Here is a 25,757-nt window from a genome sequence, read left to right on the forward strand (position 1 = left end):
GGTATTAATCACTTACTCTGTGTTTATTAATAAATGAAAGTGATTTTATTAAGTATAAAAAGTAGGATTTAAGTGGTTTCAAGTAATAACAGCCAGGGCAAAGTAAGTCAAAAAGCAAAATAAAACAAAACATGCAAGTCTAAGTTTATTACATTAAGAAACTGATTACAGGTAATATCTCACCTTCAGAGATGTTCCAATCTGCTTCTTTCACAGACTAGATGCCTTCCTAGTCTGGGCCAAATCCTTTCCCTGGTACAGTCCTTGTTAGTTCCAGCAGGCATCTCAGGTGGTAAGCAGGGGTTCTCTCTTGACTGGCAGCCCCCTTTGTACTGCTTCACCCCCTATTATAGCTCTGGCACAAGGTGGGAATCTTTTGTTTGTGCTTGTCCCCACCCCCACCTCATCAATGGAAAAGTACAAGGATTAAGATGGCTTCCAGTATCATGTGACATGGTCACATATCACTGTAAGACCCCTAGTCTCCATTCTTCCTGGATTGGCCCACATGTAGACAAGAAGGATTACAGGCAAATAAACCATTTACAACCAATTGTCTGGGTCAATGGGAGCCATCAACATACTAAACCACCATTAATGGCCCACACTTTGCATAATTACAATAGGACCTCAGAGTTATACTTCATATTTCTAGCTTCAGATACGAGAATGATACATGCATACAAATAGGAGGAATATATTCAGTAGGTTATAACCTTTGTTATGATACCTTACAAGAGACCTTTTGCATAAAGCATATTCTAGTTACATCATATTCACACTCATTGGCATATTTCCATAAAACAGAGGGAGTGCAGCGTCACACCCTGCTTTAAGGCTTCGTTTTCAATATTTCTTTTTGCTGCACCATCACTGTGATGTATGAAAGGGGCGAAGACAGAACCAAGATGAATTATCTTCAGCAAATGCCTGATCTGCAGTGTATTATCGGTGATCCTCTGCTAGCCCTTTAAACCCAGAGGAAGATCCTTTCCTGCATTGACAGGGAAACGGACCACACGACTCAACTGCTCTTTTCCTGCTTTAGATTCTATGACTACAGTGAGCAAAGCTGGTAACAGCTGAGGAGTCACATGAAAAGGGATTATTGTATCCCAGTCAAGTCCTCTGTTTCAGCACAGAACAAGCGCACAACAGGGGTAGCAGCAACTGAAGTTTCCCCCCAGGTAAATGTGCTTCAACTCTATGCAAAAGGGACTGCCTCTAGTATTGAGATGGTAGTGCAGCTTCTACAGCCCACTCAGTCCTTGGTCCTTTCTGGGATGCCCACCGACAAGTGCCAGTTGTGAGAAGGCCAAATAGCTGTTGTGAAGTGGATTGAGACCCACAAAACTAATATCAAATAGGCGACACAGCCCATTGTTCCCAGCCTCTAACAACAAAAGTGCCACTGAGCCAATTCTTTTCACCCTTGTAGACTTTAGACATGCAGTGTACACAATGAGCTTAACTGGAAGAGCTATGTTAATCTCATTTTGTCAAATCAAAAGTAGGAATTTGTACAGCTGTGCGAGCTATTCAATGCAATAAACTGGAGGCCAAGTATCTGCTATTAATTTAATTGCTGCTATCCCAGGTGAGAGGGAGATTGCTCTCCTGGCTAGAGTCTAAAGTGAGAAATGACTTTATGGACCTGAGTCCGATTTCACTTATATGTGTGTAAATCAGAGCAATTCCTCTGAAGTCAATGGAATTAAAACGGCTATAAACAAGATCGGAATCAGATTGGCTTTCTCTACTCCTATAGGTTCTGATTTAGCAAATCTCCTGGTATGTGCTTAACTTTACCCATGCAAACATTCCCCTACTGCAGACAATGGGACTATCTATGCACATGCCTGAAGTGATTGGCTGGGCTGGGTCCCATGTGCTCAGCACTGAGCCCCAAGTGCTTGAAGTTAAACATGTGAGCTCAAAGGCTTTTCTGGAGAAGAGTCGCAGGCTTCCTCATTTCTGTTTATGAACCTGAACCTCTCCAGGTCCAAAATCTTTTTGAAAAAAGCACTGGCACACAAAAATACAAACCCAGTCAGCAACTAGCTTCAGAGGGAGGAAAGCTATGGGAACTCAAAGAGTGACATATAGGCAATATGTCAAAACAACACACTGGGCTCTCATTTACATTGGTGTAACTCTACTAAATCAGTGCTGTTTACACTGCAGCAAAACCAATGTTAGAGCAGAGTCAGGCCCACAAGGTACATATTTAAAAAAAATCCTTATACATGATATTCATCCCTTAGATAATTAAGAAGAGTCTAGCTGACCTGTATGCTCTTTGTCTTCTTTTTGGTCCTCACTCACCTTGGACTGTTAATATAGGCAGGTCAGTTTCACTTGTTTCTAGTTGATTTCATTTCCTGGTTCTCATGCCCTAGCTCAGTGCTGCTGGGCTTCTGACAGAAAGAAAGAAAGATTTAAAAAGTTTTCATTGAAATTAAAATAGTGAAACACTTCTATTCTTATCAGGGTGTTTACCTCCAACAGCATTTTGTGTGTAAACAGTGATTGAAAGGGGGTCTGGACTGGCAGCGCTGGTAGGTAAAGTTCTCTGCTTATCTTTAGAACCAGTACAGCACCACTGTGAATTTCCCTCGCAACCTGCCCAAACCACGTGGAGAGCTGCTTCTCCGTGGTCCATACAATCTTTTCACAGATTACCCCTCACAGGGACCAAATCACTCTCAAATGCGATGGCGATTTTTGAGAGATTGGTTTCTTTAAACCTCCTTTGCCATATTATTTAAGGTTGGGATTTTCCAGGAGCCTAAGGGAGGTGGGTGCTCATCTTCCACTGAAATTCAAAGACAGGTGGGTACCAAACTTTCATAGGCTTCCTTGAAAAGTCCCAACCTAAAGCCTTAGTTTGAGACAGACCTTATGACAGTGTCCTTTAAAGAAAGGGGAAAAGTTTATTTTTTCCCTGCCAAGCCTATCTCTTTCAAGGCCTTGATTTGCCCTTGCAAGAATCTTAGATAGATACACTGAACTCATAAGTCATTATTTATCTGTACTTCAGTAGCGTCCAGTGATCCATTGCGCTAGGCACTATATAAATGTCAAAGGAATACATTTTAATCAACAATTCTTCACATATAAGACTGATCACAGTCTTTAGATTGCACTGGTTATCTACAAGGGAAGAAAACCACGTCATTTCTGGTTGAGTTACAAATCATTTCACTCACTATGAGGTGGAGTGGGGAGAGAGGTGTTTGGAGAGCTTCTGGCTCCTATGTGTTAGTTAGACTCATGATCCTCTTGAATCCAAAAAACAAACAAACAAAAAAACCCCACACAACAGTGGATCCAGTATCATCCCACTTGATGGACATCATTAATGCCTTCCTTAAAATTAGCAAGTTTAAACTTCTGTATGGCTTTTAAATTTTGTTTCAAAGCTAGAAAAGCCTTGAATGTTAGGATGTCTCAAACAATTGCTGGGCCATTGACTCGGAACATTCATGGCTTTGAAAACACAGACCCAATTGTCTTCAAAGTTGGCTTGTTTTGCAGCTCTCATTGAGAGTTTAATCCAGCCCAATATGAAATTGGACTTGAGTGTACATAAAGTTGTATAAGGAATTTCAGGTTGTATTAACTGACAAATAATTTAACAGTACATAAAGACATCGGATGTTTAAGGCACAGGTACAAAGGGCAGAGTTATTGAAAGGTTAAGCGTTCACTATTAACAGTGTTTCTTGACTTCCAAGTGCTTGCTTTTCAAACTTAAATGCTGCACTGATGCTAGATTTTTTGCACAGAAAAAGCCTCCCTTCCCCAAATGGCCTCACTGAGGGATCACTTCCCCACCATCCTTCAAAAAATGCAGCTGTCTTAGGGGTAGAACATGGCAGCTGTTAATAACACTACATAACAGTTTAGTGCAGTAAATGAAGAATATTGTAACTGCAAGGAGAATTTAGGTCTACAGAATGCAATTATTCAAAATGGAATTTGGCCAAGAGACCGGGGTTTGGGTTGCTATTCTTGAGAAAAGTGTCTTCAGATCTTTAATAATCAATGGTATTCAGTTTTCTTGCTCATTAGAAAGTTGGCACCTCTAGCAGCAGAGTGCAGCTTAATACCCTGCTGAGGTATTGGCTTATTACTGTTTCAGAGAGGAAGTGACACTTGCTGAATCAGTGTCACTTCCTGCTGCAACACCCACATTTTCAGAGGTCTCCCATCCAAGCACTGACCAATCTGAAAACTGTTTAGTTGATGAGATGTGATGAGATCACACCCTTATATGCTACAGCTGTTAGTTTTATATTGACATAAAGTTATGCCTCAGGGTGAGACCTGCTACAAATCAAGGCACTGAGATTCAATAGCGAGGGACATAAAGTATTAATAAAGTTAATAGCTTATTAACCTTGGGTGAAATGCTTGCCCCACTGCAGTCTATGGGAGTTTTTTCATTGGCATGAACAAGGCCAAGTTTTCACCCCTTGTCTGCACCGCATAGATATTCACACACATTGTGGAAACCCAAGTCCTATCCCAGATCTCTGTGCAAAATCTGGAAACAATTCCTGAAGGAAGTGGGGAGCTAGCTCTTTGGTTATTCCAATGGCTTAGTGAGAAATCTGAAGGGATAGTACCAGAACCTGACACATAGTGCAGCAAACTGAAACAGGTTCTCTCCAGAAACAGTGGTAAGTATGTACGGGCTAGCTTCAGAGACTTGCATATTGAATAATTAAAAGTATTTTCCCTTCTCTACTTATAATATCTATGGGCAGTTCCCTTCCCCAAGCTGTTCCACGCACCCTCCCCCTCTCCTAGCAATAGGCATTAGCTGTTAATCCCAAGGACCTCTGTTAATGAAAAACCAGATCGCATTAGCAACACTCAGTCAGCCAGTTTGTTGGTTTTATTATTGCTTTCCTCTGAAGCCATCAATCCATTCAAAAGAATAAAACAGCCTACTACTGGAAAGTTTGGAGTGTCTTGATAGCATTCATAAATGTGCACTATAATGGACAATCAGTATTGACTCTGTGACGACATCTAACTACATACATCATATAGATGGACCTGTGATATGCTAAGGGGTGGAATATGCCTATCATCCAAGCTGCAGAGTCCTTAGGAATTAAAATGCAGGAGAAGTATATAGAAAAAGTATGGCTCCCAATTGGCTAAGAATTGCCTATATCCTCTTATTGTTGTTACCTTGTCTCACGCCCCTCGCTCCAGCCTGCTTGTTCATCCACCTGATATGTCTTTAGACTGTAAACTCCTTTTGGGTGGGACTATCATATACTAGGTGTTTGTACAGCACCTAGCACAACGAGGGCTGGCTGGATTCTAGGAATTACTGCAATAAAAAGGTTACTAATACTGGATGGTAAGGAACCTAATGTAGCTCCCAAGGATGGTTAATGAAGTATTAGCTGGGTTGATGAAGGAGGACAGGATGGGAAAGAGAATGGCACGGTCATGGCAGTTCCTTTTTCTCTCCTGGCACAGAATGCCTGGGAGGGGAAGGATGAGTTTTGTTAGATGCTCATATGCTCCAATGAGGCGTACAGTTCTGTGCACAGGGAGAAGAAAGAGGTAAGGTTACATGGCGTGGACGCATGCCAGCCCCTTGGCAGAACTGGTTTAGGACTTGGTTTCTCATTGAACCTCATTGTTCTTCTCTGATTGTCAGACAATGTGGTTCTGTTTCTCATCATGAATGTAACTCCTTGTGGGTAACTGCAGTTTTGTTGATTCTTTATGTAACCCTTTGGAACTGGCTGATTTTTGTCATAGCACACTAGTTTGTGATTGTTCTCCAGTTCTCAAGAACAGCTGAGATAGTCAGGTAGCATCTGGATTGTTACCGCAATGTATAGGTGGGGTAAACTAAGGTAGGGCTATGAAATAACTGTGCTATTGTTGCAGTAGGAATTGTGCAATACGGGACAGCGATTTAAGTCCTCATTTCACCTCTCGAGGGATGCACACTGCGCCATTCTTTAGTTTGTCAGCACAAAATTATGCATTATAGCAATTGCAGGCTGGCTTTGGGTTTAACTAGTGAAGTTCTTACAAACAGCCCCTAAATGAAATGCATGGAGGGGAGATCATTGTACAGAGATAACATGTCATTACACACAAATGGCACAACATGGTTCCTTGGAGCAAGCTGGCCGGATAGTACTCCCTTTCACCAAAATAAGGCAGCTTGGAAGAGGAATAAAAATGCACAACATGAGCATTTATTTTGTTGAAAGAGAAGAATTGGAGGCAGGGGACCCTGCTATCTGGTCTAACATGCTCTAGCTTAATCCTTCCTTCCTTCCCACTTTTTCATCAAACCCCTTAATCCCCTCTGTCTCCAGCAGCCAACCTTGCTTCCTCTTGATCTCCTTTATTACATCTCAGATACTTTCCCTGTTGTTCCAAATGTTTATTACCCTTTGACTGAAGCAGATCTGCCTGAGTTCCCTGCTTCATGCTGAATTTCTAATTTGTGTCCCTAGTGGTTCAGTTCCTTCACCCCAGTGAACAACTTAGCGGAGTAGGTTTATAAATAGTAATTTCTAAAAGAATCAGAGAAATGGGTGGTGGGGGGAATAACCACATTGAAGGTTCCTCTGCAGAAATTTTTAAACTGTTTCATAATGTTGACTCTTCAGTCTCAGGAAGGATGAATGTCTGGGTGGTAAGGCATTGAACTGGGACTCTAGTTCAAGTCAGCTCTGCCACAAACTTCCTGTGTGACCTTGGATAAATCACTTAACTTCTCTCTGCCTCAGCTCCCCATCTGTTCTATCCTTTTCCCCACCCGTTGTCTTGTCTATTTATATTGTAAGCTGTGTTGGGAGCAGGGACCATCTATCAGTATGTGTGTGTAGTTCAGCATCCACTACAAGGGCGGCCCTGCTGCTGGTCAGGGCCTCTACCTGCTACTGGAATGCAAATAATATTAAAGACTTATCTTTATTGCCCTAGTTGCAATGCAGTAACAGTCTTCTTTTGGGACAGCGACCAGCCCTAGGGCTGGTCTACACTGCTGCTTTAAGTCGATGAAAATGACCCCCCCTGCATGATGCAAGTTACAGAGACTTAAAGTGGTGTCCACACCCTGCTACGTCGGTGGGAGAGTGCCCTCCTGTCAATGTAGTGTATCTTCACCAGACACACCACATCGGCACCGATGTAGCATGGCAGTGAAGACAAGCCGTTAGCACCCTGCTAGGGAAGTTAAAAGGATGATGGTACTTCCAGAGAACTCATTGCTTCCAAGCCTTCTCCTCTAGATAGAGGTAAGATTATGAAGTCACCTTCTGACTAACGTGGTCAGTTCATTGTGTCCCCGGTCATACAGAGGGGGCAGGACACAATTCTACAGAATACAAAAGTCACTCTTCATTGTGGCTATAGGACACAGATGGACCCCATAGTTCTGTCTGTCTCAAAACTCAAACGCTATTACTCCAAATGTAACCCTGGAAATCTTATTTCCAATAACCTCCTACAAAGCATTTATGTGTAGTGGGTGAGAACATAGGATATTCCCTTCCCAAACTTTTTCCAGTTGTAATCTTTTTCCTACTTGTACAGAACCCATTCATGGCCATCTTTGTGTGCTGCTTGTAAGCCAGTTTTCTATCCAACTCCAGTTTTATGACTTTTCAATTATTCTAGGCCAGATCACACTCTGCAAAACAGAGTTCATTGGTGGGAGAAGGCATCACGTAACCAGTTACATCTCTTTATTTTCTGCCCAGTCCTGACCCCCAGTCCAGTGCTCTACCCACTGCACCAAACTAGCAACCAACGGGAGAGAAAATAGTACTAAGTTGGAGCACTAACCTGAAAACACACTCACTACTGTATGCAGTGCTTACTACTGTAGGTAGGCTCACTGACTTGAGCAGTGCACCCACGTGTAGGCTTTTATTTCTGGGGAATTCAGCCAAACAGCAATTTCTACCTATTATGGTCTCCCTGAGCCGACACACAGTAATAGGTAGAGCTGTTCAAAAAAATTTTTGATGAAACTTTATGTCCCAAAATACCATTTTACTGAAATCAAAACTTTCAGTGGGAATGTGTTGTTTTTGAGGAAATTTTCTTTGGAAAAAATTGAAATGAAGCATTTTAAATTTTAAGCAATTCCATTATAAATATAAAGTGAAAAGCTGGAGTCAAATGGTTTTGATTTGATCAAAATAGAATGATGTTCCAATCAAACTGCATTTTTTTGAAAATTCCATATTGCAGAAAATTGATTTTTGTTTTTATATCAATTTGGAATGAAAACAATTGCTGAAATCACAAATATTTTTGCAGAAGGAGAGTTCTGTTTTTCAACCAGCTCTTCTATTGGCACTATGCCTTGTGGTGGTTCTATGCGAGATCAGTCCCATAATTCAGTTTGGCCTTCCCAGAGCAGTTACATGGAAAGGTTATCTGTGGCTGCACTTTGGGATTCCACAGACTGTGCCTTGGGCACCTTTGATTACTTCCTAGTATATCCAGGAGATTTACAGCAACAGGTTCCCCCCTTCCCCAGTTTAATCTTTATTTCAATCCAAATAAGTCTATGTTGCCTCAGTCAATATGCAGAGAAAGGAATACACAAATCCTGGCTGCTAATAAGGCAGTTTCTGGATGCAAAAGCAGACTTAGGAAATCTGAGAGCTCTGCAGAAGAACAGCTTTTCTCTTATTAGGATGATGCATCAGTACACATTTGTTCCAGTCATACAGTTTAAAATAAACAGATTATAGTTACCAGCGCAGTGACCTGTTGAACAGGTTTATGACATTGCTTTTATGGCTGTCCAGTTTCTTCACTGTCAATAACTTTCCATTGCTTACTCCAAAGTGATTGCTGCTACTGAAAATGGGGTTGAAGGCATTTGTAAAAACACTGACTTCTCTTCATACATTCTGCTTATGTCTTAAGCCGTGACTACACTGCAAAACATACCCATTGCCAGACACGCAGCGGATCTGTTTGTGTATTGCCCTGCTTCTTGTGCAGTTATTTACACCAGTGCAAAGTGGGTGTGAAACACTACCAGATCAGAACGGGGCAACAGAGCACTATCTGGGCAAGTAAACGGCTTCCATATTTGATCCCTGCTTAGTGGCACACAGAAAGGACACCAGATAGTGGTGACTGGTGTATTATGGGACAGTAGGGGGAGTAGAAAGGATAGGCCAGGGTTAGGATGCTAACTTGGAACATGGGAAACCTGACTTCACAGTTGTGCTTTCCCATAGTCTCTCCATGTGACCATGAGCAAGTCACTTAGGCCCAGGTCCACAAAGGTTACGTCTACACAGCAACCAGACCCCCATGGCTGGCTCATGCCAGCCGACTTGGGCTCACAGGGCAGTTCCATGGCTAGACTTCTGGGCTCAGGCTGGAGCCTGGGCTCTAGGACCCTGCGAGGGTCCCAGAGGTCAGGCTGCAGCCAGAGCCTGGAAGTCTACTGTAAGGGTCCATGCCCGGGTCCCCTTGTCAGGTGAGGGGTCGCTCTTCACCTTCGGGGTGCCTGGGAACCAGGCCGCCTCACTACAGGAGGCTGAGTAGCAGTTCATTCTTACAGTCCACGCCCTCGATCAGGGTGGGGCAGCAGGCAGTAGTCCTGGGCTCAGACCCTCAGGCAGGGGCGGAGCAAACACCCAGCAGTTCAGGGGCTCAGGCCCTCAGGCAGGGCTGAGCAGCAAACAGGTAAGTCCAGGCTTTTAAGCCTGAGCGTTGGGTTGAGGGGGGAGACTGCCACCCGTGAGGGGGGTGGCAGGGGGGAATGCGGGCCCACCCACTCCACTGCGTCCCGGCCCCGGGGCCCTAGCAGCAGCGGGGATCCGCTGCAGTCAGTGGGGATCCTGGCCGCAACACACTGACATAGGCTCAGGGTCGGCTACAGCCAGACTGGGGTCGGCTATCCCCGGACCACTTCCAATCTCCCCCTCCAGTGGTACCTGTGTCGTTGTGGCTTCAGCAGGGGGGTCCACCAGCATGGGCTCCTCAGGAGACGGGTGCATGGGTGGGCTCGACTCCTCCTCTGGGTACCGGGCTCGGGGCAGGCTCGGCCAGTCCTCCTCAGGGTACCGGGCTTGGGGCAGGCTCGGTTCAGCAGGAGCTTGGGCACCAGCGTCTGTCCTCTCCAGCGGCCGGGGCGCAACTGAGCGCTTGGCCCGGGCCTTTATACTTCCTGTCCCGGGGGGCGGGGACAGGCAGACGAGCCCACTGAGGCAGCTGTTTGGGCTCGTCCCTCTCAGGTGCGGCTGGGAGCCAGGCCGCCTCACTACACCCCCCCCCCCTGCCACGCAAGTCCGGCTCCCGTGCAGTGGGGCCGGACCCGTCCATGCCTCCCAGCCGGGAAAGAAAGTCCGCATTCGCGTGGTCCTTCCCAGCTCTGTGGAGGACCGTAAAGGCGTAAGGCTGTAGCGCTAGGTACCACCTCTGCAGCCTCATGTTGTGGTCTTTCATTCGGGCCAACCATTGGAGCGTGGCATGGTCTGTCACCAGTGTGAACGGGGCTCCCAGGAGATAATACCGGAGGGCGTCGCACGCCCATTTTATAGCGAGGTCCTCTTTTTCCACCACTGCGTAGTTCTTCTCCCTGGGGAATAGCTTCTGGCTGATATAGATGACTGGGTGTTCTTCCCCACCGACCTCTTGGGAGAGGACCGCGCCGAGTCCCGCCTCCGAGGCATCGGTCTGGAGGATAAAGGCCCGATCAAAATCAGGGCTGCGGAGGATGGGTTCGCGGCAGAGGCTGTCCTTGAGGGACTGGAATGCCGCGTCGCACTCCTGGGTCCATCGTATCTGTCGGGGGCTGTCCTTGGCCAGCAATCCTGTCAGGGGGGCTGCGATGGTCGCGAACCGAGGGATGAAATGCCGATAGTAGCCAGCCAGCCCCAGGAACTGGCGTACCTGGCGCTTGGTAGTTGGCGGGGGGCAGGTTGCAATAGCCTGAACCTTCCCTATGAGGGGTTTTACCAGTCCATTTCCGACGGTATACCCCAGGTAGTTTGTTTCTTGCCACCCGATTCGACATTTCCTCGGGTTGGCTGTCAGCCCGGCAGCCCGCAGAGACCTCAGGACTGCGGCCACCCGGTTGAGGTGATCCTCCCATTGACGGCTATAAATGACGACGTCATCCAGGTATGCGGCGGCGTAGTCCTGATGGGGCTGGAGGAGGCGGTCCATCAGCCGCTGAAATGTGGCCGGGGCCCCATGGAGGCCGAAGGGCATTCTGGTGAATTGGTACAGGCCCGTGGGGGTGGCGAAAGCGGTCTTCTCCCGGGAGGCCGGTTCGGGGGGGATCTGCCAATACCCCTTGCTCAGATCCAGAATGGTGATATATCGGGCTTCTCCCAACTGGCCGAGCAACTCGTCTACTCGGGGCATTGGGTATGCATCGAACTTTGAGATGGCGTTGATGCGCCTGAAATCAATGCAGAACCGTCAGCTGCCATCCGGGTTGGGGACTAGGACAATTGGACTGCGCCATTCACTCTTGGCTGGTTCGATGACCCCTAAGTCCAACATGGTTCGTACCTCTTCCTCAATGATCGGCCGCATGTGGTAGGGCAAAGGCCTGGCTGCACCTCGGATCACCATGCCTGGCTCTGTCTGGATGGTGTGCTGGACAAGAGTGGTGCACCCCGGACGGGTTGTGAAGGTGTGGGGGAATGCCAACAAGAGAGACTGGGTTTGTTTAAGTTGCTCTGCCGTCAGGGTCGGTCCGAGCTGTGGGCCTTCGGAGTCCACTGGTTCTGCCACCTGGGGGCCCAGCTCAGGGTCCGGCGGGTAGGGGGTAATCAACAGCCCCTCTCGCTCTCGCCATGGTTTCAGAAGGTTTACGTGGTAGTGTTGCTTCTTTTTTCGCCGGTCGGGCTGGTAGATTTCATACGTGACAAGCCCGACCCGTCGGATCACCTCGTATGGCTCTTGCCACCGGGCCAAGATCTTTGATTCGTTAGACGGGAGGAGGAGTAGGACCCGGTCCCCGGGTTGGAATTCACGAGTCTGCGCCCCGCGATTGTAGGTTTGTGCCTGAGACTCCTGGGCGTCTTTCAGATTCTCGTGGGCGAGGGCCCCCGCCTGGGCCAGGTGCTCCTGAAGCTGCAGCACGTATTGCAAGAGGCCTTGGGCAGGGGACGGGGCTTGCTCCCATGTCTCTCGCATCAGGTCCAGGAGGCCTCGGGGCCGTCGGCCGTATAGTAACTCGAATGGGGAGAACTTAGTGGAAGACTGCGGGACCTCCCGGATCGCCAGGAGCAGTGGGGGTAGTAACTGGTCCCAGCGTCGGAGCTCGTCTGGGGGAAACTTCCGTAACATACTCTTCAGGGTCCGATTAAAGCGTTCGACCAGCCCGTTGGTCTGCAGATGATTAAACAGACGTATGCAGCTGCTTAATTCCTAGGACTTCACACACCTGCCATAATAGCCGAGCGGTGAAGTTGGTACCCTGGTCCGTAAGGATTTCTCGGGGCAACCTGACGCGGGCAAAGATTTTCACGAGCTCGTTGGCGATGCTACGGGCCGTGATCGTCCGGAGGGGTACCGCCTCGGGGAACCGGGTAGCATAGTCCAGCAGGACCAGTATATACTGGAAGCCGGCCGCGCTCTTGGGGAGCGGGCCCACCAAGTCCATGGCCACCCGTTCAAAGGGGGTTTCAATCAATGGCATGGGAATCAACGGCGCCTTTGGGGTCTGGGCCGGCGCAGCCAACTGGCAGTCGGGGCAGGACCGGCAATAAGTCCGTACCTCCTGATGTACTCCAGGCCAAAAGAAGCGCATCAGAATCCGGGACAACGTCTTCTCCTGGCCGAGGTGTCCAGCCGCTGGGACGTCATGGGCTAGCTTCATGACGGCTCGTCGATGACACTGGGGAACGAGAAGCTGGGTCTGAAGCTCGCCTGTCCGGGGGTCCTTCTCCACCCAGTACAGGTGTTCCTGCCGTAACTCGAAGTGGGGCCATTGGGTGGCCTGGCCAGAGTCTATGATGTTCATAGACCCACTTGAGGCTGGGTTCGGCCCGCTGGTCGCGGCAGAAGTCCGTCTGAAGTGGGGGGGCCCTCTAGGGTCCCTGTAGGGGAGTCCTCTGACTCGTTCAGCTGCTCGGGGGGTTCGGACGTTTCCTCCTCGCCCTCTACGGCCTCCGGCAGCTCTCCTTCCCAGGCCGGTGTGATCCTCGGGCATTCCCCGGCGTGGCGGCGGAGGACCTCCGAAAACTCGGGCCAGTCGTGGCCCAGGATCACTGGGTACGCCAGGCGCAGGGCGAGGCCCACTACCATCAGTCGGGTGACCCCTTCTATCGTTAGCTGGGCCTGAGCACTGGGGTACGGCCGAGTATCCCCGTGGATGCATTGCAACCGGATCGTTCCCAGGTGGGGGTCGGCCCGGGGCCCCAAGCTCTGGCGGACCAGCGTCTGACTGCAGCCGGAATCGATGAGATCCACCGTTGGGGACCCCTCCAGGATCACAGGCACTGTGATTCTGGTGGCCTGGGGATGCCGGGCACGGCCTTCCCCGGAGTAAACTTGGCCGAAGTGGCACTCCATCGTCGGGCAGTCCCGGCGTAGGTGTCCATACTCCCCGCAGGAGAAGCAGGGTCCCAGGTCAGTTCGGCCTGGCTGGGGACGTCTTCCTGCGGCTCCTCCCGGAGAGTCCCGCGTGGTCCCCCACTTTACGGGAGGCGAGGTGGGCGCGGGTCGCACCGGGGCCTCCGTGGGTCGGCCTCGGGGCTCGGGCCCCCGGGGGGACTCTCGGGAGTCCGTCCGGGCCAGGGGGGCCCTCCTCTTGGGATTGGGGTGACCCACCCCAGGGGTGGCTACTCGTGGGGTCGGGGCCACGGCCACCTCCACTGCCAGGAAGTTCTCCATTAAGGAGACGGCAGTCGCCAGCGTCGAGGGCCGATGGCGGAGGACCCAGGCCCTCCCCCGTGGCGGGAGTATATGGAGGAACTGTTCCAACACAATTTGCTCCGTGAGTTCCTCCGGCGTTCGGGTCTCGGGTTGTAGCCACCGCTTACATGTCTCCCTTAGTTCCTGGGCCACCATCCAGGGCCGGCCCCCTGTGGGGTAGGTCAAGCCCCTAAACCGCTGGCGGAAGGTTTCTGGACTCACGTCCAGGGTGTCCAGAGTTGCCACTTTTACTTGGTGGTAGTCCTGGGCGGCCTCCGTAGACAGGCCCCGGTAGACCGTCTGGGCGGTCCCCGTCAGGTACGGGGCCAAGAGGGATGCCCACTGGTGCAGAGCCCACCCTGCGACGACGGCGACCCACTCAAACGTTATCAGGAAGGCCTCTGGGTCGTCACTGGGGCTCATCTTGGTCAGCCGGATGGGTGGGTTCGGCCGCGGTGCCCCCTCGGAGCCCCCCGGCTGGGGCTCCGCGGGCCGGGGCAGTGCCGCGGACAGCTGGTGGAGGCATTCCCTCTGGAAGTCCTGATGTCGCGTGGCCAGGTCTTGCATCAGCTGGTGCTGCTGGGCTCCCAGCTGCTCAACCAGCTGCTGCTGTTGCTGTTGCTGGGCGGCCTGCTGCTCTTGCTGTTGCCGGAGCTGGGCCGCCTGCTGTCGCTCCTGGCTTTCGGTCAGGAAGGCGAAGAGCTGAGACAGATCCATGTCTCGGGGTGGGGTTCGCTCCCCCCCAGGTCCCCTCTCAGAAGGGTCGAGGGCCCGTGCCCACATATCTGGGCAAGGGTCCCTGGTCAGGTGCCACGTGTAAGGGTCCGTGTCCGGGTCCCCTTGTCAGGTGAGGGGTCACTCTTCACCTTTGGGGTGCCTGGGAACCAGGCCGCCTCACTACAGGAGGCTGAGTAGCAGTTCAGTCTTACAGTCCACGCCCTCGATCAGGGCGGGGCAGCAGACAGTAGTCCTGGGCTCAGACCCTCAGGCAGGGGCTGAGCAAACACCCAGCAGTTCAGGGGCTCAGGCCCTCAGGCAGGGCTGAGCAGCAGTCCAGTTTGTAGAGCACAAGCCCTAGCTCAGGGCGGGGCAGCAACACAGGTACAGGGCTCAGACCCTCAGGCAGGGCTGAGCAGCAAACAGGTAAGTCCAGGCTTTTAAGCCTGAGCGTTGGGTTGAGGGGGGAGACTGCCACCCGTGAGGGGGGTGGCAGGGGGGAATGCGGGCCCACCCACTCCACCGCGTCCCGGCCCGGGGCCCTAGCAGCAGCGGGGATCCGCTGCAGTCAGTGGGGATCCTGGCCGCAACACACTGACATAGGCTCAGGGTCGGCTACAGCCAGACTGGGGTCGGCTATCCCCGGACCACTTCCAATCTCCCCCTCTGTTGGTACCTGTGTCGTTGTGGCTTCAGCAGGGGGGTCCACCAGCATGGGCTCCTCAGGAGACGGGTGCACGGGTGGGCTCGACTCCTCCTCTGGGTACCGGGCTCGGGGCAGGCTCGGCCAGTCCTCCTCAGGGTACCGGGCTCAGGGCAGGTTCGGCCAGTCCTCCTCAGGGTACCGGGCTCGGGGCAGGCTCAGTTCAGCAGGAGCTCAGGCACCAGGGTCTGTCCTCTCCAGCGGCCGGGGCGCAACTGAGCGCTTGGCCCGGGCCTTTATACTTCCTGTCCCGCCCCTTGACTTCCGGGGGGCGGGGACAGGCGGCGGTGGCTCCACCCACTGAGGCGGCTGTTCGGGCTCGTCCCTCTCAGGTGCGGCTGGGAGCCAGGCCGCCTCACTACATCTACACAGCCATTAAACAGCCCCACAGCCTGAACCCAAGTCAGCTGGCATGCAGGGCCAGCTTTAGGAAGTGCGGGGCCCAATTCGAACAGTTTCAACGGGGCCCCGGCAGGGATGACTATAAAAAAAAAAAAAACCCATTTAAAAAACCACATGGGGCTTGTACTCACCGGGCGGTGCTCCGAGTCTTCGGCAGCACTTCAGCGGCAGGTCCTTCACTCGCTCCGGGTGTGTTCGGTGGCACTGAAGGACCTGCCGCTGAAGTGCCGCCGAAGACCCGGAGCACCGCCGGGTGAGTAAAAATTAAAAAGGTGCCTCCAGCCAGGGAAGAGATTCTCACGGGGCGCGGGGCCCGATTCGGGGGAATTGGTGGAATTGGCCTAAAGCGGGCCCTGCTGGCATGGGCCAACTGCAGGTGTTTAGTTGCTGCATAGATATACCCAAAGGGACCTAGGCAGGTTATAGATATGCTAGGGGAAGCAAACATTATGTCATATTTCACTAGAGTAATTAAGTCTTTATAGAAGATGGCTGCTTGTCTTTCTCTGTACCCCTTCTTTGCAACTAGTTAATGGAAAGTGTTTTATAAGAGCTAAGTATTTTCTACAGGCTAGAAAGCCTCTCAGCTGAGAAGAAAAACACTAGAACTGGGTTTTACTCATCACCATGTGTAGTGATTTCTTGGCTATATGGCTCTCCACAAGCCAGTTCCTTTGCATGCTTTTGTGTTTGCCCCTAGCTTACCTAAACTGTGGGGCTTTTGGTTTCAAGGCTCTGACTGGAGGGGATTGCTCTATAATGTGTTTCCAAGGCAGGAAATAATTTCACACCTTTTCCTAAGGACTGTTCAGCTGCAGGTGGTGTGTGTTACAGCTCAAGGGAGTGCTGATTAGAGCTCATTATAATTTGATTGACCTGTGTTGGACATAATTGCCTAACAGAAGTCACGCTGTCCTTTTGGGCTGGAGATTTTGTTTCTCTGTGTTTCAGATTCAGTCACCATTGCAGGGATAAATATGAAGTGATCTTTCAGATACACACTCATTGTATCTCCAAATCACACCTTCTGGCAGGATTGCTCTGTCATAGACATGTTACAATGCAAATGCTAGAGTGAAATTATTAAAGAGCGGACTTATAGATAAAGCCAAGCCAGGAATAATAGCAAATCACACTGCAGAACAATGTTTACTAAGTAGTTGTAGGTGTGGGACAGAGAGAAGTGGGTGGGATCTGCAAGAAACTCAGCCACATCCTCCTAATATTAAACAACTCCACTGGTTCCCTATTCATTGCAGGAACCCTTCAAGCAGCCCTCTTGGGGCATAATTCTTCAGTGCCTTGTACCTTGTGTTAGTTACATCTCTGCAAATGGAGTGTAAAAGCTATAAGACACTACCCAGCATTCCCTTGTGTTTAAGGATTGCTACTGTGTTCTATAGTCACTGCTGCAAAATGCTTATAGCTGGGAAGAGTGTCATTGCAGGCTTCTGAATCATTCCTGTACAATAGAGTTGTATTTTTTTTAAATCATTCTTGATTTGGGAACTTCGCTTTAATTAGGGTGACCAGATGTCCTGTTATTAAAGGGACAGTCCTGTTTTTTGGGACTTTTTCTTATATAGGTGCCTATTATCCCCCAGCCCCGTCCCATTTTTTCACAGTTGCTATTTGGTCATCCTAACTTTAATTGATGTGGGGGCGGGGGAGATGTCCTGGCATAAGCTTTCACAACACCTCACAATGGGAGTTGTATCCACTTTAGACCAAGGCTAAACTCAGTCTTGCATGTCTAATGCATTTTGGTGGAGTTAAAAGAACAGCCTTATTTTTTTCCTCCCCACAGGTCCTTATTTACAGCTTTCACATTGTCAGGTGTGAGACTCTACTCATTCAGTATCTGCCTTGCCCATTTCCCTTTAATTTAAATCTTTCTTCTGAAGCTCCTACTGTGGGGAACAGCTTTCATTATATCATAGAATATCAGGCTGGAAAGGACCTCAGGAGGTCATCTAGTCCAACCCCCTGCTCAAAGCAGGACCACTCCCTAGACAGATTTTTGCCCCAAATGGCCCCCTCAAGGATTGAGCTCACAACCCTGGCTTAAGCAGGCCAATGCTCAAACCACTGAGCTCCTGTATGTCTCTGCCGCATCAGCTCTCCCTCTCATTTCTTTTCTCCTTTGTCTATTTCTCTCTCCGATTACTATTTTATCACAAACAGAAGGAGGTTTAACTCTGCTCAAGGACACAGTTTATGCAAAAGGTGCAATACAACCATTAAGCTTCATATGATGTGGTTTCTGCTTTAAAAAATACCCCAAACCCCACAATCTTGAGTTGCTGAATAAGACTTGTTTTCCCTGCGTGTCTTACTGCAATGCATATCCTGTACTGCGCCATTGGTCACAGCCTTGAGACAAGGCACAAAGGAAACTCAAATAAATGAACAATGCAGCGGCAGAGACAAAAGGCATAATAGCAAGAGGAATTTTTTTTTTAAAAGAAACAAGCAAAACTTCCTGCAACGTTTAAAGTAGTGCCATGTAAATAAACACAATACAAAATGATTAATGAGTTCTACAGATCTGGGCTAACAAACGGCCTATGGGGAGGCCAGTCAAGGCAATATATTGACTTGACTTTAAGCAAATGCAGAGCTGTGAATTAAAGGGAAATCACTGTAGAGTCTGTTTGTTTAGTAACTCCCATCCGAAAGGATCCCATGGGATTTTATAGGATGTATATATAGAGGACTTGTTTGTCCCCTAAAGAAGGGAAGTGAAGCCATCTCTGTGGTGGAACACGGCTGTAGCTAACAATGCACAGTAACGTCATATAGCAATTTAAGGGTAGATCTATACTACAAATAAAACATGTGGCCTTAATGCTGGTTGGCTAATGAGTTAGCTAAATTTAGCTTAAAGTAGCCGTGAAGATCTGGCAACTCAGCTTTCAACTTGGGTTAGCTGCTCAACTGCAATCCCAGACTCCCTGCTCACCCATGGCTGAGTTGCCATCTCTTCACTGCTGTTTTAACCTGGGGTAAGACCTCACCTTTTTCAAGTACAGAGATACCTAAAGAGAGGAGATAAAGACTAGAGCAGCTCCAGTTCTTTTTTAGCTTAACTGACAGTTGTCTTAAAGAAACACAGCATGATATTTTAATATTTTGACAGCTAACTAATGAGATACTAAAGAGGAAGAAAGGCAAGACAAACATCTCCCACATTCACATTAGTGAAGAGGAGATACCTCCTTTTGGGAGCACTGGGACTTTTGTAGTGCACCCTCCGTCCCTTGTCTGCACCAGGTAGGCAGGGTGACCAGATGTCCGATAAAATCTGGACTGTCCTGATATTTAACCCTTTGTCCCGCGCCCCAATCAATGTACGAGCGGGAAGCCATTTGTCCCGATATTCAGGTAAGGAGGCGAGTGGGAGGGAGGTGCCGACTCCGTGGAGTCACCTATGGGGAAAAATGGCTGCCAAGCTTTCCCCTTCTCGCCTCCTTCTCCCCCCGTTCCCCCGGCACACCACGTCCCCGCTCCTCCCCCTTCCCCAGTGCTTCCTGCTGCCTAACAGCTGTTTGGCGGCGCTTAGTGCTTTCCAGGAGGGCGATGGGGAGGAGCAGGGATGCGGCACGCTCAGGGGAGGAGGTGGAGAAGAGGCAGGACAGGGGCAGGGACTTGGGAGAAGGGGGTGGAATGGGGGAGGAGCGAGGGTGAGTGCTTGGGCGGGAAAAGGCAGGGGTGGACAGCACCCACCCGGCAGAGGGGAAGTCGGCACCATAGAGGTGAGTGGTGGGATGAAGAGGTGAGTGGCGCGCAGGGAAGGTGAAGAGGTGAGCGAGGGGCGGGCAGCCGGGGTGCAGTGAGGAGGCAAGTGGTGGGTGGGGGACTGAGGAGGGATGCAGCAAGCCAGCGGCAGGCCGAGGGATGAGAAAGGGTGAGGTGGGGGGGGCGAGTGGGGAGAGGGCAGGACCTGGGGCAGAGTGGGGGCGGAGTCTGGAAGGAGAGGGGGTGGACTGTAGGTGGGGCTGACGGCACCCCACTGTGTCCCAATATTTTAGTGTTGTGATCTGGTCACCCTAGCACCAGGTGAGCTTGAGGAAGAAACCGACAAATTCTGGATGGAGCCAACCCCAGGGCTCAATGAAATTGAGGCCTGCAGGAGCAGGCATCAAAGCAGCCTTAGCAGAGACCAGCCAACACTGAGGATGTTTTCAGAGAATTAACTCCAGACATTCTGGCCCAGATCCACAAAGGTGCTTAAAAATCTAGTTTTAGGCACCTAAATCCTAGTTTTAGGTATCACTGTGAGCCACAAAACCCTCACTCAGCTGCAGTCTAACCCAATAGGTGCCTAAACTCACTTGGTGCCCAAATTTTACTGTAAAAGTTCCCTAAACACTTAAGTTTCTGCCTCTGTGCATATGGACAATGAGTCACGTTAAGTGTCAGGATGCCCATGTCCTGCCTAAGCCCAGGGCCGGTGCAACCATTTAGGCGACCTAGGTGGTCACCTAGGGCACTGGCATTTGGGGGGCGCCATTTTCTTCAGCAGTGACCGCAGTGGCTGGATCTTCGGCCGCCCCGGTTGCCGCTGGCATTTAGGTGGAGGGTGCTGGGGCAGAGGAGCGCGGGGAGGGCCGCCTGCAGCAAGTAAGGGGGGGGCGGCACGCAGGGGAACTCCCTGCTCCAGCTCACCCCTGCCCTGCCTCCTCCCCGAGCACACCATGGCCGCTTCACTTCTCCTGCCTCTCAGGCTTGCAGCGCCACGGCGTGCTCGGGGAGGAGGAGGGGCAGGGGTGAGCTGCTTCACTTCTTCCGCCTCCCAAGATTGAGACGCCAATCAGCTTAGGCACCGCAAGGCTGGGAGGCAGGAGAAGTGAAGCAGCGACGGTGTGCTTGGGGTGCTCGTGCACGGAGCAGGGGTGAGGGTGGGGGGGGTGCCTCAGGGCAGAGGGTAGGGGGTGGGGAGCTGCCGCAAGGGGGGTGCCTCAGGGTGGAGGGGGGGAGCTGCCGCGGGGGGGATGCCCCAGGGTGGAGGTGCAGGGGGGGGGGAGGCGCAAGGTGTAAGTTTCGCCTTGGGTGCGAAATATCCTTGCACTGGCTCTGCCTAAGCCCCAGAGTGATCCATAAATCAGAAACAAATACTTTCCTACCCCACCACCTATGGGCTCTGATCTCTAGGCATGGTCTTCATGGATTTAGGCCTCTGCCCTGTGCTGATTGGCTGCTTGCTCCAACTCCCCTTGTGATCGCTTCACCCCAGCCTCACCCCACACCCGCTGCTTGTACCTTCCTCCCCTCCTCTATCCCCCTTCATTGTTCCAGTCCCCTTTTTTATACACATAGCTAATCACACCTAACTAAACCCATCCAAAAATATTAACCCCCCTCCCCCCCACAACATGGCACTAATGTGCCATTTGCTGTCATCACACTGATTCTGCCCATATGCACTACCTCTTTTCCCTACCCTGGGTCTTCCTTGTCTACTCAGCTTGCAAACTCCTCAGGGCAGGGATCTGTACTACTCTGTTTGTACAGTGCCTAGCACAAAAGGGCATCCATCTCACTGGGTCCCGAGGCACGACAACAAAATAAGAAAGTTTCCACATGGTATACATGCGTATACAACACACCCAATGGGTAATAATGCTGAATGTATTCACTGGCAGACACATGCTCGCCTCACACATTTTCCATTAGGGGATGGGGGAACTTGTGGTTCCTGGGCACTCCATTGCTAGCCCTTCACATGGCAAAACAAACCCTGGAACAGCAGGCAATTAGCAGTCATATTAAGGAAGTAAGTGAAAGAGGGCTGTGTTTATTCATTACCCTATACAATGCAAACACATTTTTGGGAGATAGGATGTTTTTGTAGGATCACTCTCCCCATCCCTAATGCATTACTCCCTTCCTGTCTCTGGCCAGACACTAATTAGCTGCTAAGTCTTGTCTTATCTCACCTTCTCATTTGCTTCTCATTTTTAAAATGCACTAGGGCCCAAAGTTGCAAGATAGCTACAGTGGAAGGGGGCACATTGCCACTCCCCCTTACTATCAAAATAAGTGGCCTGATTGATAAAGGAGATCAGCATTTTGGGTGCTGAGCCGTTTGGAAAAGCAGACCAGAAGCATCACAACAGGTGCTGCTGAGGACTTACATCTGGCCTCATTTGTAGGTGATGAATGCTTGAAAATCTGAACCATGTATGGGTCATCTATTCCTTCCACATTAGCTACACATTAGCTTCCACATTAGCTTGGTCCTGCTAGTGAAGGCTGGGGTCTGGAGTCAATGACCTTTCAACGTCCCTTCCAGCTCTATGAGATAGGTATATCTCCATGTATTTAGGGGGGGAGGAATAGCTCAGTGGTTTGAGCATTGGCCTGCTAAACCCAGGGTTGTGAGTTCAGTCCTTGTGGGGGTCACTTAAGGGTCTGGGGCAAAAATTGGTCCTGCTAGTGAAGGCAGGGGGCTGGACTCAATGACCTTTCAAGGTCCCTTCCAGTTCTAGGAGATTGGTATATCTCCAATTATTATTATTATTATTACATTGGGCACCTGGGAAATAGCAACCAAGCACTCACTGTCTAGGCATAAGATTTTAGGAGGAACAAGGGGTTGTCTTTTCAAAGTGTAGGTTAGGTAAGCAGTCAGCAGCAGTAAGGGCTGGGAGTGGCTTGCTTATTAGCTGAAAAGATTTCCACTTAAGACAATAATAATAGTGATCATAATGGTAATTCTTTGCACTTATACCCAAAGATCTCCGCAAGCACTTTACATACATTATTTTGTGAAGCTTTGCAGCACTTCCTGGCATCTCTGCTTTACAGCCAAAGAAAAAGAGGCACAGAGCAGGTATGGTCCAGATCAACAAAGGTACTTAGGCATCTAAACCTCAGTTTTAGGTTCCACTGCAACTCCCAGTCAGCTGACACTTAACTCTGTAAGTGCCTAAACTCACCTGGGGCCTAAATTTCTGCTGTAGAAGTTCCCTTTGTACTCATGTCTCTGGGCATGTGCACTATTGCCTAAGTCCAGTCACCAGGATGCCTGTACCATCCAATCCATGAACCACAGGAAGGTCGGTGGGCAAACACTTCTCTTTCCTACAGGGCCTCACTCTGTTAGGCCCCATTTGGGCTCCATGGCATGGAACTGGACATTTTATGATCTTCAGCCCAGTGGTTAAAGCATTCTACTGGGATGTTAGCGATCCAGGTTCAATTCCCTCCAGGAGGGGAAGGAAGGATTTCAGCAGAGGTCTCCTACTTCTCAGGTGTGAGCTTTAACCACTGAGCTATGCTGATTACTTAACTAGTCATTAGGCCCGAGAAGGTGAGGAAGAATGACTATAACCTGGAGGTTAGGGCTACCCCACCTCCAGGAGGTAGGAGACCTGGGCTCCAGTCCCCCTACTCCTTTGCTTATTTATTCACAATGGAACAGTTTCAAGAGGAGAGACTGAGGGAACCCTACACCAGAATATCCCAGAGCTCACTGGTTAGAGCTCTTTCCTGAGAGTGAGAGACTCCTGTGCAAATCCTTTCTCCCACCAGGCAGAGGTGGTTGAATTGTACCTGTCTCCTACATCCCAGCTGAGTACTCCATCCACGGAGCTAAGAGTTATGACATGGGCACCACCACCACCTGCTGCTGCTTTGTGTGGAGTCAGGCAGGCTCCTTTCATTCCCTCAAGAAATGATTGAGGCACCTCACTCCAGGGAGCAGGTTCCTGGTTCTGGAATGCAAGCAGAAATAGATAAAATCTAGGATGGCCGTGTCACTTGTCACTCTAACCCTGTTGGACCCCCACTCAAGGCTGTCCCTAATCACTCAAACCCTGCCAGCCACCTGCTTGAGGCTGTGGCTGGAACCCTGCCTGTCCCCACACACTGGAACCCTTCCTCCCTCCCTCCCTCCCCCTCCAGCCCAGCCTCCCCCCTGCACGGGGCTGGCATCTCCGCTTGCCCCCCGCATGTTCCTCAGCGCCGCACCCCACTTTTTTGACAAAAGTGGGCATTTGTTCCATTTTCTCTTGCCAACTCAATCAGGGACAAATGCCTACTTTTGTCAAATAAGTCAGGATGGCTGGGACAGGGCTTTGAAAATGGTCTGTCCCGGCAGAAACAGGATGTATGGTTATCCTACCTAAGTCTGGTCTGTAGGGAGACACCTATCTCCAGCAAGCGGTGGGGCTTAGGGTACGTCTACACTACGGGATTATTCCGAATTTACACAAACCGGTTTAGCAAAACAGATTGTATAAAATCGAGTGTGCGCGGCCACACTAAACACATTAAATCGGTGGTGTGCGTCCACGGTCCGAGGCTAGCGTCGATTTCTGGAGCATTGCACTGTGGATAGCTATTCCGTAGCTATCCCATAGTTCCCGCAGCCTCCCCCGCCCCTTGGAATTTCCGGGTTGAGATCCCAGTGCCTGATGGGGCAAAAATCATTGTCGCGGATGGTTCTGGGTAAATGTCGTCAGTCACTCCTTCCGCTGGGAAAGCAACGGCAGACAAGCATTTCGTGCCTTTTTTCCCTGGATTGCCCTGGCAGATGCCATAGCATGGCAATCATGGAGCCTGTTTTTCCTTTTGTGACTGTCACCGTATGTGTACTAGATGCCGCTCACAGAGGCGATTCAGCAGCGCTACCCAGCAGCATGCTTTTGCTTTTGCATGACAGCAGAGATGGTTACCAGCCATATTGCACCATCTACCATACCATAAATTGGTAATAAGATGATCGTGGCTACCAGTCCTTTTGCACTGCACCATCTGTTGCTGTCATAAGTGCCCCTGGCTGCTCTTAGCCAGGGGCGCAAAAGCCAAAATTGCGAATGACTCCCTGAGTCAATCCCTCCTTTTTGGTATCTAAAAATAGAATCAGTCCTGCCTAGAATATGGGCAAGTGTACTAGAGAACCAGTGTATCATAGAACCAGAGAGCACAGCTGCTCTGTGTCAGATCCTGCAGAAATTATGAGCTGTATGCTATTCGCAGGGGGTGCTCCTGCAACAACCCCACCTGTTCATTCTGTTCTTCCCCCAGCCTTCCTGGGCTACCATAGCATTGTCCCCCCACTTGTGTGATGACACAGTGACTTGTTAGTGAGAAATGAGTGGAAGGCAGCCTCCAGCTGCTATGATAGTCCAGACAGGACATTAAGCAGTGTGTAGGAGAGGAGCCCAGCATCCCACTGCTAGTCCAGGGGCAACTGAATCTTTTCTTTACACATGAAGGGTGGGGGCTGATGGAGCTCAGCCCCCTGTTGCTATGATGAAGACAGTTACCAGCCATATTGCACCATCTACCAGGAAAAATTAGGGGCAGGCACCCTTGATCGACCTAACTGATCCTAGTCGGCATGGTTACCAGTCCTTTTGCACTGCCCCATGTGCCAATAGGCTGATGATGATGATGGGTATCAGTCTTATTGTACCATCAGCCACCCATGGCAGGGGGGGAGCAAGGATCTTGGTGTTGAGTGCTGCAGCATCGTGTCTATCTGCAGCATTCAGTAAAGATAGGGTGACATGTAAAAGAGTCAAGAGAGGATTGTTTTCCCTTTCACTTCTGGGGGTGGGTGGGTGGGTGCGTAAATTGCCGAGCTATGCCCTGACCCACTGCGGACACTGTGTTTGACCCTAGAAGCATTTGGAGCTCAGCCAAGAATGCAAATACTTTTCGGAGACTGCAAGAACTGTGGGATAGCTTGAGTCCTCCAGGCCATGAGCGTCCATTTGATTCTTTGGCTTTCCATTACGCTTGTCACGCAGCAGTGAGCTGAGTCCCTGCTATGGCGTCTGTCTGGAGATTTTTTAAAAATGATTTTGAATTTTGTCTTCTGTAACGGAGCGCTGATAGAACAGATTTGCCTGCCCTTACAGCAATCACATCTGCATGGTCCATGCTGGAGCTCTTCCTTTATTTTGATTTTTAACTGCCTCGCCACACGTGCTGATCGGAGCTCCACGCTGGGCAAACAGGAAATATTCAAAAGTTCGCGGGGCTTTTCCTGTCTACCTGGCCACTGCATCCGAGTTCAGATTGC

The 25,757-nt window shown here is 50.2% G+C and overlaps 1 protein-coding gene across 1 annotated transcript in view; it reads right to left on the reverse strand.

Moving 5' to 3' along the window:
• ATP1B1 (ATPase Na+/K+ transporting subunit beta 1) overlaps positions 1 to 25,757 on the reverse strand; it is a 130,979-nt gene that overhangs the window by 93,008 nt on the left and 12,214 nt on the right. Inside the window, exon 2 of the mRNA XM_045001708.1 lies at positions 2,289 to 2,417. The gene's annotated coding sequence lies outside the window, so the exon portion shown is untranslated. The remainder of the gene's footprint in view (positions 1 to 2,288; positions 2,418 to 25,757) is intronic.

The sequence above is a fragment of the Mauremys mutica genome, chromosome 1 (genome assembly GCF_020497125.1).
Source record: "Mauremys mutica isolate MM-2020 ecotype Southern chromosome 1, ASM2049712v1, whole genome shotgun sequence".
Taxonomy (NCBI): Eukaryota; Metazoa; Chordata; order Testudines; family Geoemydidae; genus Mauremys; species Mauremys mutica.